Genomic DNA, 20,332 nt, shown 5'->3' on the forward strand with positions numbered 1-20,332 from the left:
TCACATAAGAGAAGCAGGTGCAGATGACAGAAAGAGCAAAATACATCAGCATTTTAACAGCCCCAACCCAATAGAGTTTTAGCCAGTAACAATATCCTTAAGAAACCCATTTCCACCCCTTTCCTGGGTTTTCTTCTGTTGGAGCTTGGTTATCTCCAGAAAAAAATGAGGTGCTGGTACAGAGAGTAATGATTCACAGATCTCTTGCCACAGAGCTGAGTTCTTAATTACTCCAAATGCATTTGGAGAAAGCACAGGGACACTGCATTATAATATTGAACTTTTCAATAATTCAGCAAAATTTTACATTAAATAGTTTTTATGAACTTCTTCTTGCACTTGACTGAAACCTCCTTAAGGACAGGAACAACATACAGCACATGACTGCCTCCTCAAATATCCAGCATGATGATAGTAGAGGTTCGAATATTGTTTGTTGACCGAAAGAAAAAAAATGAATGGACTTGTGTTTCTGAGCAAACGTTTGGTCAGGTATCCAACTGAAAATAACTACAAAGACTGAGGAAAATACTTGTTAAGCCTTATTAATTGCACTGAAGACCTTGTAAGACTGTGGCGATTCTTCAAGCCAGGTTCTATCTGTAGGAGAAAACACAGTTTTTCCCTCATGAGAGGAAATCACTTTTACTCTGGGAGGATTTGCTGAACCTGGCAAACTTGAACGTCAGTTCTCACAGCCTCACTGTTACAGGAACAGAAGCCAAAGTCAAAACCTGCCAGCTGAGGACTTTAATAGGAGACCTTCTCTTCATAAAGTTCCATTTGTAGTTTAAATCTGAACCAGATGCAAACAACCCCTTCTCCCAACATGAGGATACTTCAAGAAAAGTTGTTTGGGTGCTGAAAAAAGACAGGGAAAATGTCCCTAAAAAGTTGTTTAAGAAAGGTTGGCCTGGGGGACCTGTGTGGTGCAGCTGACTGAATGTCTGACACTTGGTTTCAGTTTACATCGTGATCTCAGAGTCATAAGATCAAGTCCCCTGCCAGGCTCTACAGTCAGCATGGAGTCCCTCACCCCCTCCCTCAAATAAATCTTAAAAAAAAAAAAAAAAGTTGGCTATTATGATAGTTTGCAAGCTAAATTTAAATTCACTAAGAAGGGGCGCCTGGGTGGCTCAGTGGATTGAGCCGCTGCCTTTGGCTCAGGTCATGATCTCGGGGTCCTGGGATCGAATCCCGCATCGGGCTCTCTGCTCGGGAGGGAGCCTGCTTCCCTCTCTCTCTCTGCCTGCTTCTCTGTCTACTTGTGGTCTCTCTCTGTCAAATAAATAAATAAAATCTTTTAAATAAATAAATAAATTCACTAAGAAAATATAAAAATCCACACATGTATAGGATATAGATGGTAAGGGAGACTGTGTATGGTAGGAGAGGGGATATGTTAATTAAAAAAAAGTTAACTACAAGAGTTCTTGAAAATCCCAAACTGAGTTTTTACCTTAAAAATTCTCCAGGGGTGCATGGGTGGCTCAACTGGTTAAGTGTTCATCTCCTGGTTTCAGCTCAAGTCATGATCTCAAGGGTGTGAGAGTGAATCCCAAGGTGGGCTCTGTGCTCAGTGTGAGTCTACTTGGGATTCTTTCCCCTTCCTTCTCCCTTCCCCTGCTCTCTTTCCCTCTCAATCATTCAAATAAGTGAATGCAATCTTTGAAAAGGTTCCAGACTCTAAGTGCTTCATGTTCCTCTCTTCAAGTCCCCTCGGAAAGAACGTATCAACACTCTAGGCCTTGAGAATTCCCACAAATATTTTTGTCAGGGCATGCACACAGTCAAAACCCAAAAATGTCCAAGGAAATAAGTCTTCATAGTAAAATCCAACAGAAATTGAGCTCTTAAAACTTCCAAATGTTGAAATAAAAAAACTCATGATTTAAAATAAATCAAATACATGATTAAAAATATTTTCAGGAAATATGAAATATAAAATATGATGAAGATATTTGAATGACAATGAGATAGGACTTTCAGAAATGTTAAATATAGTAATTGCAATAGAAAACACATTAAATGGATTTACCAGCAGATCAGATACCTCTGAACAAAGTCACTGTAAATTGAAAAATAAGCCAAACAAAACACTTCAACATGTGGCACAGACAAAAGAGATGCAGAGTCTGAATGTATAGCTATGAGACAGAGAAGATGAAGTAAGACGTTGTAACATACGTATAACTGGAGTTCCAGAAAGAGGAGAAGAAGAAAGAGACATGGACAACATTTGAAGATATAATGGCTGACATTTCCATACCTGAAAAATGACATTGATTCATAGACATAGGAATCTTAAGGAATCCCAAGCAGGATAGATAAAAAAAAAAAAATGCATATCTAGTCATATCATAGAGACACTGCCCAACAACAAAGACCACTGAGAGACTCAAGGCAGTCAGAGAGAAAAAGATGATCACCACAAAGAAGCACGATTTCAACTAACAGAGATCATGGAAGCTATAGGAGAATAGAATGCAAATCTTCAATTTTCAGAGAAAATACTTGCCAACCAAGATAAGAGAGGGCAAAAAGGTTAAGGGAGAAATAAATTCATTTTCAGAAAAAAGAAGAAAAGCAGACCCTCACGAAAGGCAATTTTTAAAGAAATATTTTATTTATTTATTTGACAGAGAGGGAGCACAAGCAGGCAGAATGGCAGGCAGAGGGATAGAGAGAAGCAGGCTCCCCACCAAGCAAGAAACCAATGTGGGACTCAATCCCCGTACCCTGGGATTATGACCTGAGCCAAAGGCAGCAGCTTAACCCACTGAGCCACCCAGGCATCCCACAAAAGGAGATTCTAAAAGGAAGAAGTAAAGTGAGCACGTATCTTTGATGCAAGAAGGAATAAAAAGCATAGAAACTGGTAAGTATGAGCGCACATAAGTGAACATATTTAAGTATAGGTAAGTAGTAATAGAAATGCAAGCACATATGGACCAGACCACATAGATATTTTGGCCTCTTCTCGCTACTTCCATTACTGCTACCCGAAGTCAAACCAACATCATCTTTTGCTTGGATTGTTGCAATGATCCTTCTAAAGCGTCTTTCTGGTTCTGCCCTCAGCCACACTGATCCGTTTAAAATGTAAATCAGTTCATGACACTCCTCTGCTCAAGTCTCCAATAGCTCCCAAATCAGTTAGAATAAAAGATAAAGTCCTTACAGATCTACAAGGCCCATGTATTCAGGACCCACATAACTGAGTCCCCCATTTTGTCTCTGGCTTTATTTCACAAAGCTCTTCATTATCTTTATTCCAGTTGATCTGGACTTCCACTGTCCTTGAACACGCCAGAGTTGCTACTGCCTCAGGGCCTTTAGAAGTTCTGCTCCCTCTGGCCACAATGCTCTTCCCTTAGAAATACACAACTCTCTCCATTACTCAAAAGTGACCTTCTCAATGAGACCTGATTGGAGAAGGCACTCAGAGGGCATGAACTGCTAAGAGTATATTCTTTCTATCATTTGGGTGTTTGACTTAAAATAATTCATTGAAGATTGTGGTTAATATGCTCCTTTGTGTATTTCAACACTTTCAAAATGAAAAAGAACACTGAATGAGTAAATGAAAGAACCAATGAACAATGGCATTTGATTGGAAATTGCCTTTTCCAGGAGAGCTCTTAACCTGGGCTTGCTATGACATTGCCGCTCACATTTTGGGAAAGTTCGTTGAACCGGACTCCTACCGTCCCTCTTGACATTGCTAGTAGTCCTAGGCTTCTTTATCTTTCTTTCTTTCTTTCTTTCTTTTTTTTATGAATTAATTTATTTATTTTCAGAAAAACAGTATTCATTATTTTTTCACCACACCCTGTGCGTCATGCAATCCGTGCCCTCCATAATACCCACCACCTGGTACCCCGACCTCCCACCCGCCCCCAAACACTTCAAACCCCTCAGATTGTTTTTCAGAGTCTATAGTCTCTTATGGTTCACCTCCCCTTCCAATTTCTCCCAACTCCTTTCTCCTCTCTAACACCCCTTGTTCTCCATGCTATTTGTTATGCTCCACAAATAAGTGAGACCATATGATAATTGACTCTCTCTGCTTGACTTATTTCACTCAGCATAATCTCTTCCAGTCCCGTGCATGTTGCTACAAAAGTTGGGTATTCGTCCTTTCTGATGGAGGCATAATACTCCATAGTGTATATGGACCACATCTTCCTTATCCATTCGTCTGTCGAAGGGCATCTTGGTTCTTTCCATAGTTTGGTGACCGTGACCATTGCTTCTATAAACATTGGGGTACAGATTATCGGTTCGGATGCATCTTCTCTCTCTTTATTTCCGCAAGTCTACACACTTATATACGCTTACATGACCAATCAGCGAGCAGGGTACAGGAGGGAGCAAATCAGGCTGTGCACCTAAAGGAACAACTTCGCTAGCAACCAATGCTGTTTACTTCCTCTTAGGGCGTTCCGCTTAGTCTCACGAGGCAATCCTAACCTGGCAACTAGCCAGGCGCCATCTTTTAATGGCGGAGGCCGCCCTGGCCAGAGGCCTGCCTCCGACACAGATGGCCCTTCTTTTCACAACATCTGTATCTTTGGGGTAAATACCCAGGAGTGCAATTGCAGGGTCATAGGGAAGTTCTATTTTTAATTTCTTGAGGAATCTCCACACTGTTCTCCAAAGTGGCTGCACCAACATGCATTCCCACCAACAGTGTAAAAGGGTTCCCCTTTCTCCACATCCTCTCCAACACATGCGGTTTCCTGTTTTGTTAATTTTGGCCATTCTAACTGGTGTAAGGATGCCCACTTTCACCACTCTTGTTCAACATAGTATTAGAAGTCCTAGCAACAGCAATCAGACAACAAAAAGAAATAAAAGGTATCCAAATTGGCAATGAAGAAGTCAAACTCTCTCTCTTCACAGATGACATGATTCTTTATATGGAAAACCCAAAAGACTCCACCCCCAAACTACTAGAACTCATACAGCAATTCAGCAACGTGACAGAATACAAAGTCAATGAGCAGAAATCAGTGGCTTTCTTATACACTAACAATGAAAATACAGAAAGGGAAATTAGAGAATCGATTCCATTTACTATAGCCCCAAGAACCATAAGATACCTGGGAATAAACCTAACAAAAGTGGTAAAGGATCTGTACTTGAGGAACTACAGAACACTCATGAAAGAAATTGAAGAGGACACAAAAAGATGGAAGACCATTCCATGCTCTTGGATTGGAAGAATAAACATTGTTTAAATGTCTATACTGCCTAGAGCAATATATACTTTTAATGCCATTCCGATCAAAATTCCACCAGTATTCTTCAAAGAGCTGGAGCAAATAATCCAAAAATTTGTATGGAATCAGAAGAGACCCCGAATCTCTAAGGAAATGTTGAAAAACAAAAATAAAGCTGGGGGCATCACGTTATCTGATTTCAAGCTTTATTACTAAGCTGTGATCACCAAGACAGCATGGTACTGGTATAAAAACAGTCCTAAGCTTCTTAAAAGAACACAAAGTTGTTTTGTTTTGATTTTAAACATAACAATAGCCACTCCTGGAAACTCATTCAATAGCATTTTTAAGCAATCATTCTTTCCTTTTTAAAGGCTTCTTATCTTCAAAGTCCTTGCTAAAGCTTTGGATTTTGTTTGCTTTTTGTTCCTAAACCAGGCAATCTGCATAACAACAGTATTTCATTTGAAACTTCCGTGCAGTGGTTAAAAAGCGGCTGCCTGACCACTATTTGTGATATTTTGTTGGTGCAGCTGAGGATAGCCGACTAAAGTGATATCTTTAATTATTTAAGGTGTATTAACTCCTACTCTTTTCCCAAGCTTATGTATGGCAGGCTTTGGAAGCAAATACGTCTAGGGTCAAATTCTTCCTTTGTCATTTACTAACCAGCCTTGAGCGATTCCATTAACTTTTCTGAGCCTCTGTTTCAACTTTGTAGGGTTGATGAAAAAAATATGAAATAAGACAGGTAAGACACCTTCCACCAGGATCTGATGCATAATAGATACTCACTAAATGGAAATAATTATTACCAGAGTACATTTGGCTGATCTAGAGGTGAAGAATATGAAAATGGGGGTAAGAGGAAGAGTCTACAAGGGAGAACAGAATCCATTTCTTTCAACAGATGCTTTCTTCAAAATGTAGGTAAGATTTAAAAAACTGTCATTTGGCAGTTTTTGTAGGTAGATTCATTCCATAATCACAGGAGCTAAGATAGGAATGCTAGTTTCCTGAAGGATCATTAGGTCAACAATCTTCCAAATGAGGCTCAGTACCTCTAGAAAATCGAGCTATATTCTAGCAGCCTCCTGAGGAAATTGAAAGGTCCCCCACTAATGGGTCCGCGATTAAAGGAGCGAGACTGATACAAAGCGAAGACCAAGCAAAGCTTTATTTCGCACCAAGCATTGAGAATCGAACTGACCAGTCAGGGCCGTCTCTTACAAAGAGGCAACCTCTCCCTGCTTTACAGACTAACTTTTTTTTTTTTTTTCAGACTAACTTTTATAGAGCAAAGGCCATGTGGTTGGGCCTGGCCACACACAAGTGGCCAATGAGATTGTAACACACAGAGAAAGCTGCACAGTCATGCTAGGTCACACATGGGTGGCCAGTTGAATCAACTGAATTACAATTTACCCTATAGTAGATATTTGAACTAGCCTGTCACCTTGGTCAGAATTGGCACCCAAAAGGTGGGACCCACACTCCTTGGTAGCTAGGGAGACAGTATGCGCCCCCACTGATTGGATACCTCCATCTGGCCTGACCCACCCTTGTATTTGGACTTTGTTACCTGCGGGTGGGTAGGGTCAGTTCAAGTTTTACTGCATAAATAACAAAATGACCAATTAATCCAAGATGGATTGGCTCTGGCTAAATAGGCCCTTACAGAAATGAGTTGTGTTTTATCTCAGTCTGAACCTGCAGCTGTCTTCAGCAGCTGAGGCCTTAAAGATCCCTTACGTCCCTTAGGAAAGGAAGGCACCATTGGCTCTGTCTTTAAGCCTAGCTCTCTTTCTGACTCCAATAGCAATTGATGGTTAAAGTTTACTAGGGAACCTTAAAGATTCCTTCAAATGAAGTTCCTGATGCCATGGTTCTCTCCACTGCTAGAAGTTCCTAATTTTTTGGTCTTATATTAGTCCTTTATTCTGTAACAGCCCTAAGAAGTTACATATTGACACTGGTCTTGGATCAATTTAACCTCAGAGCTAATCCATGTTTCTCTGCAAGCTTGTGCTCATATTTTTTCTTTGACCTTAGTTTTTAAAAATCTAATTTTTATATCTTCCTAGAAGAAATAGGGCCATGAGCTGTTTCACAACTTATATAGCTGATTATGTCCTCCAATTTTGTGTTATTCCAACAGCTTCCTTCCAAAAGTTCCTTTCCCTATTTCCCATGCTCTGTGTTCTGTCCTTTCATCATGTAATGTTTGCTCTGCTATTATGAAGGAGTGGGCATATTGTGATATGAGTAGAATGGATAAGGCAATATTTTCTCTTTCCCCAGATGTTCTGCTCACCTAGATTAGGACATAATACAAACTTAGTTCTGTTTGTATAGAACCTAGCAGATCTTTACAAAAGAAAGAGAAAATGGAATAATGATGTAAAAAGTACTGAGAAGCAGAACGATATTCCTTCTGCAACAAAGAGGAAATGACTTATTTCTGGAATTGCCTAAACTGAAGTAACTAATATCCAATTAGTTTTGTTTGCTTTTGTTTGTTAGTTTGTTTTTCTTTAAAAGAGTGGTTTTCTTTCCTGGCCCTTCCTATTCCTCCACTCCAAACAGATTTTGTTTTCCTTTCAAGCTGGGAGAGGGGCATTATGTATGCCCTTCCTAGTGCCATAGGGGACTTATTTTAATTTTTATTGCTTTTTATAAATATTTTTTAAGGATTTTATTTATTGGTATGTTTATTTGTTTGTCAGAGAGAGAGAGCACATAAGCAGGGGGAGCAGCAGGCAGAGGGAGCAGCAGACTCCCCACTGAGCAAGAAGCCCAGTGCAGGACTCTATCCCAGGACCCCAGGATCATGACCTGATTTATTGTATTTATGTCTTTTCACTAGTAGAACCTCAGTAGAATAGATTTATAAGTGAACACAGAGTTTAAGATGATTCTACTATTCTAATTATAGGAGGATAGACTCCATAATTTAGGACCAAAAAAAATCACATATCTATGCCTTTAAGAAACTCATGATGTTACTGAAATAAGAAATAAACACAAATGGGTATTGAGCAGAGGAAGAGATAACCCACTTTACTGAAGAGACCATTGAGCTATACCTTGATGAATGGACAGGATTTAAACATGCATAAGAGAGGTAAAGAGAGAACAGAATGAGCAAAAGCTATTAAGTGGGAAGGGACTGAGACCAACCATGTGAGTACAAACAAGGTGTTAATTGTTCTGCTATCTCTACAACTACTCTCCAAGTGGTAACACAATACTTATCTCCAAAAAAATTTTTATTTCCCAAAGACTTCCTTAAAACATCTAAGCCAGGGGCGCCTGGGTGGCTCAGTGGGTTAAGCCGCTGCCTTCGGCTCAGGTCATGATCTCAGGGTCCCGCATCGGGCTCTCTGCTCAGCAGAGAGCCTGCTTCCCCCTCTCTCTCTCTGCCTGCCTCTCTGCCTACTTGTGATCTCTGTCTGTCAAATAAATAAATAAAATCTTTAAAAAAAAAACATCTAAGCCATATCACATTAGGAAATTACCATGTAAGCTAAAGTTATGAATGCCATTTCTATCAAGTATGTAAAAAAATTTTTTTTCCGTCATTTCAATACATTTCTTCTACTACCATTTACTCATCTTTCTTGGTAAAGTAGTGAAGAAAGAAGAAAGAGGCTGTGACATAGCCCAATTTTCTTGCACATTTCAGATTATCTGAACACTCCAGTGACTGAGAGTGCCTGATCCAGCCTAGGGCAACATCAGATTCAGTATTTGGCAGGTGGGAATGGATTTGGAAGGAATCCAAGTTGGCTGTTAAGAGTCTTGACAATCTAGGATATAATTTCCTTGGTCCAGCTGAACAGTTCCATGGTATTAGAGGCTACGCCTCTCTCCTGTTCACTAAATATTTCCCAGTCTCTAGCATAATGTCTGGTATATTTGTTGAATACATAAAATGTTTACTGGTCAGGTTATCTTTTGGGGTTTTGTCTCTGCATTTATAAAATGAACTGAAGACAGAATCAGGTATAATCTTCTCTTAATGTCCTTTTGTTGATGGTACACTTTAAGGTAGAGTTCACATAGTGACCCATACATAGGTTTTGTTTGATCTGCACAGTGATTAAAATTTTTAAACAAAATGCTAAAAATCTAAAGAATCACATATCAAATATATATGAAAAATCAAATGACATTACAATATTGTGCCAAGCAATTTGCTTGCCTGACGTCAGTCAAGTTGTTAAACTGGGCCTGAACTCTCTAATGCGCCACACTCCCCACTACTCCCTATTACTTACTACAGCTCATTTTATCTATTTCCTTTAACTGTCTGGTCTCTATAGACATTTGACTTTGTGATACTCTAAGTCTTTCATAAAGTACTCTTCCCATTTACTACAGCTCATTTTATCTATTTCCTTTAACTGTCTGGTCTCTATAGACATTTGACTTTGTGATACTCTAAGTCTTTCATAAAGTACTCTCCCCATTTAATACATGGGGATATAGACACATAAAAAATTGTGTAATTATATTCAGGTCTCCATTAAGTATCAAAATCTGCAAATGGCAGTCAAATCTACTGAGACTTTCATTGAAGCCATTATATATTCCTCTTAGCTTTAAATTTCTCTTGTCCCTAACGTAAAAGACTTCTCAAGATTAATTTGGAAAAGAAAAAACATAAAATTCTATACAGTTGTAAAGTCATTTTTGTAGAAACTGTAACAACATCTATATTTTACAATTCTGAATCCATGATTTTAAAGATTAATTTTTCCATGAAGCATTAGGTATACATACTCATGCTATCAAATTAAATAATTTCCCTCATCCTGACCCTAGATTGTTTTTTGTGTTGTTTGGAATGACGATGCTAAGAGTCTGAGAGGCTTTCTGGTCCGTTACCAAAGGCATCTTCTATTGGGTGCAGGGAGGCTGCTTTTAGAGGACTGTGAAAGTCCGCGTTTTTATTAACAGAAGAGGGAAACAGGCTTCCAAGATTTGGGCGCGTGCTCATGGTCACAAAGCAGTTAAGTGGCAAACTAGAAACAGAACCTATATCCCTTAGCCTCCATTTGAACTCTTTTTTCACTACCCCATGCTGACCATGCTTTTCCCACCTCCCTCTTTTCCTTTTCAGTGCTACAGGGAAAACCGTTACTTTCTACAACAATGGTGGTAATAAGTTTAATCAGGGCCCATTCTACCAAGCACAGAGATGTCAACACATTTGTGGAGTTCCACAGTTTGCATCACTTTTTGCTTATTTCTCTAGAATCCTTCCCATCTAAAAACTGAACTGTTACTCCTTGAAAAAACACTGGTTGAAAATGGAATTTCACTGGAAAATTCCACTGCGTTAATGTTGGCCATGGCTAAACTTTAGTCTTATTGGAGAACAGTCAAAGCACATGAGAACTTGATCATTCTGTTATTAGTCTCTTAACCTGATTAGTTAAGATTGATCATCAAATTATGGACCCTCTTTGTGTGTATGTGTGGTCGGGGAGGGAGCATTATAGGGTCTCTAAAAGAAAAACAAGGCCTAGGGAATGATTATTTTCCAATCTGTGTGAGACTAACTGAAAATACAGGACTTCGGTAATGAGACTAATAGAGTGCTCTGGGTTAAAATGAGCAGGCTGCTTGGAAGAGATGGGACTCCACCTGGGTCTTAAAGTAGGAGTAGATTACAGATAAGTGAAAAGGAAGAAAGGTAGTGAAAATGCATGAGAATTTATACCAAAGCAGGCATAGAGGATGTATAGAGCTGCAAGTAAGTGGTCCTTAATTATTATAGGAATGCGTGGGAAGTAGCAGTGGGAAAGTAGTAGATAGGATGGGACAAGACATAGTTTAGGGCTGAATGACTTTCAAGGAAGTGACTGAGTATCTAAATCTAAAAATAACCAAGTCAAAGACAAAATTAAATAAATAAAACAAAACATTTAATATATACATAAAAATATAAAATAAAAATAACCAAATAACCCAAACCTAAAATAAACATTGTTTGTTCATCTTGTTTAATGATGGTATTCTCTACTAATAACACTGTATTCCATTGTAGGATAAGCACTCCCTCTATCCCCACCACCATATACAAGTTGTATTTGTCATTACAGACCTCAGCTGTGCCCACCTAAAAGAACCTGTTTCCTAAAGAAATTGGTTTACTTTCCAGGCTTGGAGATACAAGACCCATGGATTTACTCTGAGAGCTGAATTTCACTCTTAAATTCTTTCAGGACATTTTGTGCCTTCCTGTAGACTGGGCAGTGGTAAAGTGGACCTTTGCCCCATTTCAAATAAATCAGCTGCAAGCTGAAAACTTGTTTCTAGGGTAAGTTTCATTTTTTGGTTTGTTTTTAAAGGCTTATTATTATGTTTATCAGTACTGACATTTTTGGAAAGGAAGAAAAGACGAATTCTATATTTAAGAAGGAGAGTAATAGTGAAAGGAGTAGGTGAATAGTCAGCTCTTTCTCCCTGTTTCCCTCCCTGTCTTCCTTTCTGGCTTTTTCTTTCCTTCTTTTCTCCTTTCTTTTATCTATCTATCTATCTATCTATCTATCTATCTAATCTATCTATCTATCTATGCATTACCTTATATTTGCCATTTAACCCATAACTGGGTTACAGTGGCTTTATTGACCCTTAGGGGAGAAGACGGCTTTTTGTTTGGTCAAATACCCTGATCAATTAGGTTGGACACCCAGATAACAATTTGGAAGGAGACAGGTATAAAGAGAGAACAAACTGTTCCACAAACACAAAATAAAAAGGAATTTGCAAGCACAAAAAAATGGGGGTGGGAAGGGAATGAAAAGAAGAAGGGGCAGATCATAATGGCAGGAGGGACCTCCAGAACAGTATCACATAGAGAGAGACTTTTGGGGGCAGGGATAACCAGATGACATTAAATATTGGTGAACACCTCTTCTCTGTCATTCCAAACTTAAGCTAATTCTCTACACACAGATGTTACTTGTGTGGGTAGAGATGTGGGGAAATTGAGGAAAGCAAGCTGCATCCCAGGAATATACCAATGGAAGAGAATAGCAGGTGGATATGAGGCACGAGTGAAATGAGGAGTTCAGAAAGAATAAGAACTTACAGTAAGGTCTGATCATAAGAATGTCAACTCCCTGGAATTTGAAGAAACCTTGGAGAGTACATCAGCATTTCCATTTGATGGTAACGGGAGCTTAAAGTAAATTTAATGTAACTCTCAGGTAATGCCATGTCATTGGACATATATAAAAGATATCTACACACTCATCTAGATGTCCATATCTATATCTTTATCCAAAGATAGATACACCAATCAGTGTGTATGACCCTTGTGAGTTAGATTATGGATTTAAGTACTTGTTATGAAACTTGTTATTAATATATTAACCATCTCAGAGCCATTTACCTTGCAACTTTCTTTAATTCTGTTTTTAAATATTTACAAGTCACCTCTACCCTGGCAAACATAATATCCCATAACTCTCCCCTCTTCCTTCCTTTCATGTTTTGGTCTCTGCCCATATCATTCTTCCAGTTTCCTAATTAACAGATTGAAGACTTTCTTTGGCACTCTTTCTTTTTCTGCACATTCCCTAAACAAGCTTTTGGGTATTTCCTTTATAATATATTCTATGTGCGTGCCCTTGGTTTAGTACTCTTATTTACTAATAATTATAGGTTCTCATTACTTTTATTCTCAATTGTTAAAATTTGTTAACTAGTCTCACCACCTTGCGTCTCCCTTCTTCAACCACCATCTCTGGTTCCAAACCATATGTGTTGAGTTTCTGTTTAGCTAAACTGGAAGTATATTTCCCACAATTCCCTTCCCTGCATGGTTCTGCATTAGCAACAGGAGAAAATTGTGTGAGATTGGGAAAATGAAAGTGAGGCAGCTGACATTATATTCTAAAAGGTGGTGTGCAGTATGAGATGCTTTGTAGCATATGAGCCAGCAGATCAATTGATCTGATATATTCTCTATGAATGTCCTTGCTTTAGTATTCTTACTTACTACTAATAATAGGATCTGATATATTCTGTATGAGTGCCCTTTGTTTAGTTTTCTTATTTACTAATAATTATAAGTTCCTATTTCTTTTACTTAGCAACTGATCTGCTGGCTCACTTTACAGTGTGGAAAAGCAGCCAGCCCTCCAAGAGCTGTTGGATTTCCTTCTTCAGGTTTTGAGTCCTGGACCAGATGCTTTTGTAGATCCATGATAACAGGGATAAGCTGCTTCTACAGGCCAATGATATTATCAGATTGGAGATGGTAAGAGACAGGTGCAGATCCCACCGTGTTCTCATGGATCCCAGTTTGTCCTCCCTCCCCATTTCATGTCGAAATGCTCTTGATGACCAACTGTGCTGACCTGCAGTGACTCCACACTCAATTTCCAGATGCAGAGATAACAGTCTTCCACAGGGTTCTTCACCAGCTCCCTTATTGTGTCCAATATAATTCCTACAATAAATTATTTATTCCATATCACTCAGTATGGCTCTGCTCTCCTAATTGATACAGAAATTGGTACCAGAAGTAGTTCTAGCAGATCAGAACTACAAGTATGGCTTCTCTAACTTAGTTCTCTGGCTTATCCAGAAATGGTTTTCTGATTTGAGGAGAATTAAGGTTATCAATGGTTATGTTGTCCAGAGGTAAAGGGAACACTGATGGTATATGGCGTGCAGGAGCAGAACAGTCATTCAAATGATCACTTGTAGACACCTGTAACTAAGCGCTTATAGAAAGTAATGTGTTGGGGTGCCTGGGTGACTCAGTCAGTTAAGTCTACAACTCTTGATTTGGGCATGGAACCCAACCCAAGATGTGGGTGCCCAAGCACTCTCTCTTGAGCATCCCCACACCCGCCATTGTGTGCATTGTGTGACCAAATGCAGATCTTAGAGAAAGACAATAGATTATCTTAAACTTAATCAGGTAGTGACTCCAACTGTAGCTATTAATAATTCCAGATGTGGTTTCGTTGCTGGAGTAAAATCAGTACAAACACTGGCACCTGGAATGTAGCTGCAGATCTGGCGAATGCTTTTTCCTCTGCATCTCTTGGTAAAAACCATCAGAAGCAGGATTTTTGTAGTTCACTGAGCTCACTTTCTTATCTCAGGGAGTCTATCAGTTCTCCAGTCCTATATCATAATATAGTCTGTAGGGATCCTGACCATGTCCCCATTAAACAGGATATCACTCTGCTCTGTTACATTGATGATAATGTTCTAATTGAATCTGATGAGCAGGAAGCAGCAACTAGTTTAGATACTTTGTAAGACATATGTATGCCTAAATCCCCCAAACATTCAGGAGCTTTCGACCTTGATGAAACTTGTAAAGCCAGTTATCTGGAGTATGTCATGATATTCCTTCCAAGGTGAAAAACAAGGTGGCATCTGGTCCATCCTACCACTGGAAAAGGGGCACAACACATACATACTAAGTCTCTCTGGATTTCTGAGGCAGTATATAATTAATGTGGGCATACTCCTTATACCTGTTTACCAAGTAACCCAAAAGTTGGCCAGTTTTCAGTGGGTCCCGAATAAAAAGGCTCTGTAACTTGTCCAGGCCACTTTGCAAGCTGTTATGCCGCTCAAGTCACATGACAAAGATTCAACGGCACCTGATGTGATGGTAGCAGATAAGAACACTGTCTGGTATCTTTTATGGGTCCCTTCTCTGTAAACCAGTAACAGTACAAGCCTTTAGGATTTTGAAGCAAGCTATCCCATCCTCTGCAGAGCATTTTTTTTTAAACATTTTTTTTTATGGTTAAGTAATATTCCATTGTGTGTGTTGTGGCTTTCCACAGGCCCTAGCAGAGAATGTGAGCACTAAGTTAACCACGGAACCTGATTTATGTTTGTTAGAACTGGCTCCCAGTTTGGGTTAGCCATAAAAGAAATTTCCATGGGATTTGGAAGCAGAAATGAAGCAAAAGTTACAGACACTGTTACTAATCTGTTGGCTCATTTGTTGCTATGGGTCCATGGCCAGGACTGTAGCTCCTGTAGTTTCTTCCAGATGTCCTTCTTCAGCTTCTCCAAGTCCTGAACCACGTGTGCATGTCACTCCATGGTAAAGGATGCTGGCTTCTCCTCCAAGCCATACGTGAGATCAAAGTTGGTGGGGGAAGCACAAACAGGGGTTCTAGTTTATCTGTATGGCTTCCATTTTGTCCTCACTTTCCCCAGTTTCACATTCAGCTTTTCTTCCCAAGTGCCTGCCTTGCTAGCCTACTTTAGGCCACCACCACATACAGAGGTAATGTTCTTTCAGAAAATTCTACCCTAACTCCTCCCATGTTAATTGTATAAATTCTAATTCCTATGGAAGCCCTTACTCCTTTTTTCTTGCAGTGGTTCTATGTCACTGAATAAACCCTAACTGAAACAATATCATTGTACTTTCAAACTTTACATATCTTTAAAAAAATTTTTTTTTGATTCAAGTATAATTAACATACAGTGTTTTACTTTTAGGGGAACAATATAATGATGCAACAATGTTATACCTTATTCCAGTGCTAATCATGATAAGTGTACTTCATCCCCTTCAGCTATTTCACCTATCCCCCAACCTGCCTCCTCTCTAGCAACCACCAGTCGGTTCATATTTAAGAGTCTGGGTTTTTTTGTATCTTTATTTTCTTTTCTCATTTGTTTTGTTTCTTAAATTCCACATGAGTAAAATCATATGGTATTTGTCTTTCTCTGACTTATTTTAGTTAACATTATATACTCTAGATCCATCCATGCTGTTACAAATGGCAAGATTTCATTCTTTTTTATGGTTAAGTAATATTCCATTGTGTGTGTATGTATGTGTGTATCTCATATCTTTTTGATCCATTCACCTATAGATGGACACTTGGGTTGTTTCCATACCTTGGCTATTGTAAATAATGTTGCAGTAAACATAGGGGTGCATATATCTTTTCATAGCTGTCTTTTCATTTTCTTTGGGTAAATACCCAATAGTGGAATTACTGGATCATATGGTAATTCCATTTTTAATTTTTTGAGGAAACACCGTACTGTAAACTTTTTGTATTTTATATTTAAAGTGGTTCTCTTATAAGCTCATAAGTTGGGTTTTATATATTCATAACTATAAGAAAGCTTTTAATTGGAATATTTATTCTGTATTTTTATTTCTGATACATTTATATTTGCATACCACTTTTTCTTCAATTTGTTCCATATGTTCAATATTGCTTTTAATTCAATTCCTTTTTTCCCCTTCTTTTGAATAAGTCCAGTACTTTTATTGTTAGTTTTACATTCTTTCACTATTTTTTTAGTGGTTACACTCATGAACCTTTAATTTACTCAAGTTCAACAAAACAAATATGTTCACATTTCTGTGGTTACTGATATATTTAGGTTTACATATGCCAATTTATGATTTTATTTCCATTTGTTCTAGTGTAACTTTTCCTTTATTATTTTTTGGGTCCATCAATCCCTCTGGGGAAGGATTTGAGGATTTCCCAAAAGTGGCTAAAATGACCAGGGTTTAGGGAAGTTTCCTCTTGATTTAGGGTCTCAACAAGAGTGGTACCAAAATCCATTTGTGCAGCCCTGATTTGGGCTACAATTAGAATGAGAAACTGTAAAAGTGCAGGAGTTAATAGCATTATGAAAGTCAGAATGTTTAAGCAGATATTATATAAAGAGGTTGTATCAACTTTACTTGCAAGTTTTATGGGAATGGATATTATATCTGGCCAGGGAACACTTCCTCTACCTAGCACTGTAAAATCAAAACCTGTTGATAAAGTCCTCATGGAGGCTACAGTTAGAAATGTAAAAGTTGATGGAATTAAGGTAGAAGTTGTTTGGAGAATTTGTATGTTCGAATAGGCTTTATGTGAAGTGGTTGCAACTCTTTTACCTGATTATGGGTATGGACATTGTCTCTCACGGGGGAATGTTTTCCCTACCTAGTATTGTAAAACAGAAGACCTGCAAATCTGCCCTTCAAGCACTATGAATTGGACTTGCTAAATATGAAGGTAAAGAGTGAAGCTATGTTTTACTCAGACCATTTCAGCTTTTGAAACCTAACTGGATCAAATGGAAGCCCATGAACATGAATGGCCCAACTCTGGCCCACGAACATGAATGGCCCAATTCATGTGATACAAAGCTAGACTGAATAGTTACTAATAGCTGAATGAGATTTTAGTAGGATGATACTATCTTTGAATTTTATGATTGTTTTCCTTTAAGAGATTCATGTTTGAAGACCAGGGGTAGAATGCAATATTGTGATTTATAAGAAATACATCTTTGATTATCCAGATTATCTTTCATATATATTTGGTCTTTATCTGTAGTTCTTGCCTCACAGCTCCCCAAACCCCTGGAATTCCCTGAGTGTCAAGAATGACCAAGGTGTCTTTTGTTATGTTAATAAGGTGATTTTTGAGGGGGGGGTCCCACCTAGGGACCAAAAGAACCAACCCCATGACTAGAGGACTGGAACCTTCAGTTCCACACCAGACTGCTACAGAGAAGAGGGCTGGAGGTTGAATCAATTGCCAATGGCCAATGATTTCATCAATAATGACTATGTAAGGAAGCCTCCATAAATGCCCAAAAGAACAGGGTTTGTAGAGCTTCTCCATTAATGAACACTTGGAGATGCTGAGAGGTGGTGTACCTAAAGAAAGCATGGAAGTTCTGACCTCTTACCCCATGCATCATCTCATCCTTCTGGCTGCTCTTATATCCTTTCAAAATAAACTGGTAATTTAGTAAATATAATGTTTCTCTGAGATCTGTGAGCTACTCTAGCAAACTAATTGAACCCAAAGTGGGGGATGGTCTTGGGAAACTGATTTATAGCCAGTCAGAAGTACAGGTAACTATTTGGGCTTGTGATTGGCATCTGAAGTAGGAGGGTAGAGGGAGCAATCTTTTAGGAACCCTTAACCTGTAGAATTGGACGTTATATCCAGGTAGATAGTGCCAGAATTGAGTTGAATTATTGGTGTTTTGTGGGATTACCCACCACGCACAGCCCACTCCCCTCCCCACCAAACACACACCCTCCCACAGATGGTAGAACCTAATTTACATTCTGTTTTTTTTTTTTTTCCAAGAATTCACTCTCCCAATTTATTCTTTCTCCTTTAAAATTAATGTGTTATTTGTTCCTCTGGTTGCGTTTAAGATTCCTCTTATTCTTTGACTTTTATTGACTGGCTGCTGATATGCTTGGGTGTCTGTTTTTGTTTTTAGTCCTGCTTAGTATTGGTGGAGCTTCTTTAAATCTGCAGCTTAAAGTCTTTTGAAAGTCTTGGGAAATTCTTGGCCAATATCTTGCTCATTAAATCTTTAGTCCTATTCTCTTTCTTCTTCTCCAACATTTTTATAGATATTCAATGTTTTTATTGCGTTCCATGTGTCTCTTACACACTTTTCAGTGTTTCTTTTTTTATCCTTTTACTCCTTCTCTGCTTCAGTCTGGATACCTTACCTCGTTCTATCTTCCAGTTTATCGATCCTCTCTTTCACTGTCTCATCTGCTCTTATACTCATCTACTGAACTCTTAATTTCAATTTATTATATGTTAGAATTTCTCTGGTTATGTTCTCTATACCATCTACTTTTCTGAATATATTAATCTTTCTAAAAACCTTGGTCCACTAATTCCAACATCTCAATCTCCTGTCTGTAAAAAGTTGTGGCAATAATTTGAGGCTCTTTCGGAGGTAAAAAAAAAAAAAAAAAAGAAAGAAAAAAAAAAAGAAAAAAGAAAAAATAAGGTTTTTTTCTTTCTGTTGAGTGTTCATACTATGGATAGATCACTTTATTTCACTCAGGGACTGAGAGGTTTTGGAGATGGATTTTTGCCCTTACAAAGGATTGTCTATTTCTGGTCCACCCTTTCTTCTTAGGTCTAGCACTTCTGGGGGACTAAATTTTAAGATATTTACTAGGTCCTCTCCTTTTTGGCTGGCCCTGATTTCTAATTTTTGTTTTCCCAACTTCACGAGGCAGTTTTAGCTCTTCCAATCTTTTCAGACTTCTAGGTTGTCACTTTAGATTTACATTCCCAGGGCTCTGGACCCACAAATCTTATAAATTAACAAATACCTCAAGAGAAAAATGCCATGGAATGGCAAGCTCAAGAACATAAGATGAACTGCACTGTGCTGTTTTTTTGGCTTCAGAAAATTTTGGTGCATTGTATACTCCTTGATACCCTCAGCATTTTTTTTGTGGTGGTGGTGATGGGTATTTTATTCAGCTTACCTGGTTGCTTTCTGTGGTCAGTTTTATCTATGGCAATCTATACCACCACCATAATATTCCTCGCTTGCTTGCTTTTTAAGAGTAATTTGTTTTCATTTTACCTTCAAAAAAAGTACTCATTTTTGCTTTTTCATTGTTTGCTTCACAAAAGTAGGTGGACTAAGAAATGTACATGATTACTGGTTTCTCATAATTTCTCTTTATAAGGCCAGAACAGGCTCTCACTGAGTATTTTTACATTTTAAAATCAACAGGTGTCCTTGGTGATAAATGAGAACTGATGAGAGACCACCAGGAGAATTTACCATCATCTTTAATGGCTTAATTGCTCAACAGTTTACATTGCCAGTAATTCTTGAATTCATATGCTACTTGGCCAGGAAGAGATAGATCACTGAAAACCACAGATAATTCAATTTCTCTTTTTGGCCACTGATTTTAAACTTCTCTCCAAACTCAATTTTCTTAAACAAGAGAGTTTATTGTACATAAATATTTTTCATATTCCAGAAGACACACAAGCACATAAGAAAACTTCCAAAGACAAAAGAGAGCAGAAGTAGAAAAGCAGGGGTCCTAAAAACAATCTAAACATGAAAAAATTATCTCCAATGTGAAAGAGAATTTCTTGAGTGGGTACTATGCATCAGACACTTAAGATATATTTTTAATACCAACAACAGACCTTTGAGGAAAGATAGATCCACTTACATATTAGAAGAGACCCAACGAGTTCAAGAAACTTGTTGAGACATCCAACTAGTGGGTGACACTCCTAGATAAAACAACTATTTCTTATTATTAATTAATATGGAGATTACAA

This window comes from Mustela putorius, unplaced genomic scaffold (assembly GCF_011764305.1).
Source record: "Mustela putorius furo isolate JIRA1106 unplaced genomic scaffold, ASM1176430v1.1 tig00000407_pilon_pilon_pilon, whole genome shotgun sequence".
Classification (NCBI taxonomy): Eukaryota; Metazoa; Chordata; class Mammalia; order Carnivora; family Mustelidae; genus Mustela; species Mustela putorius.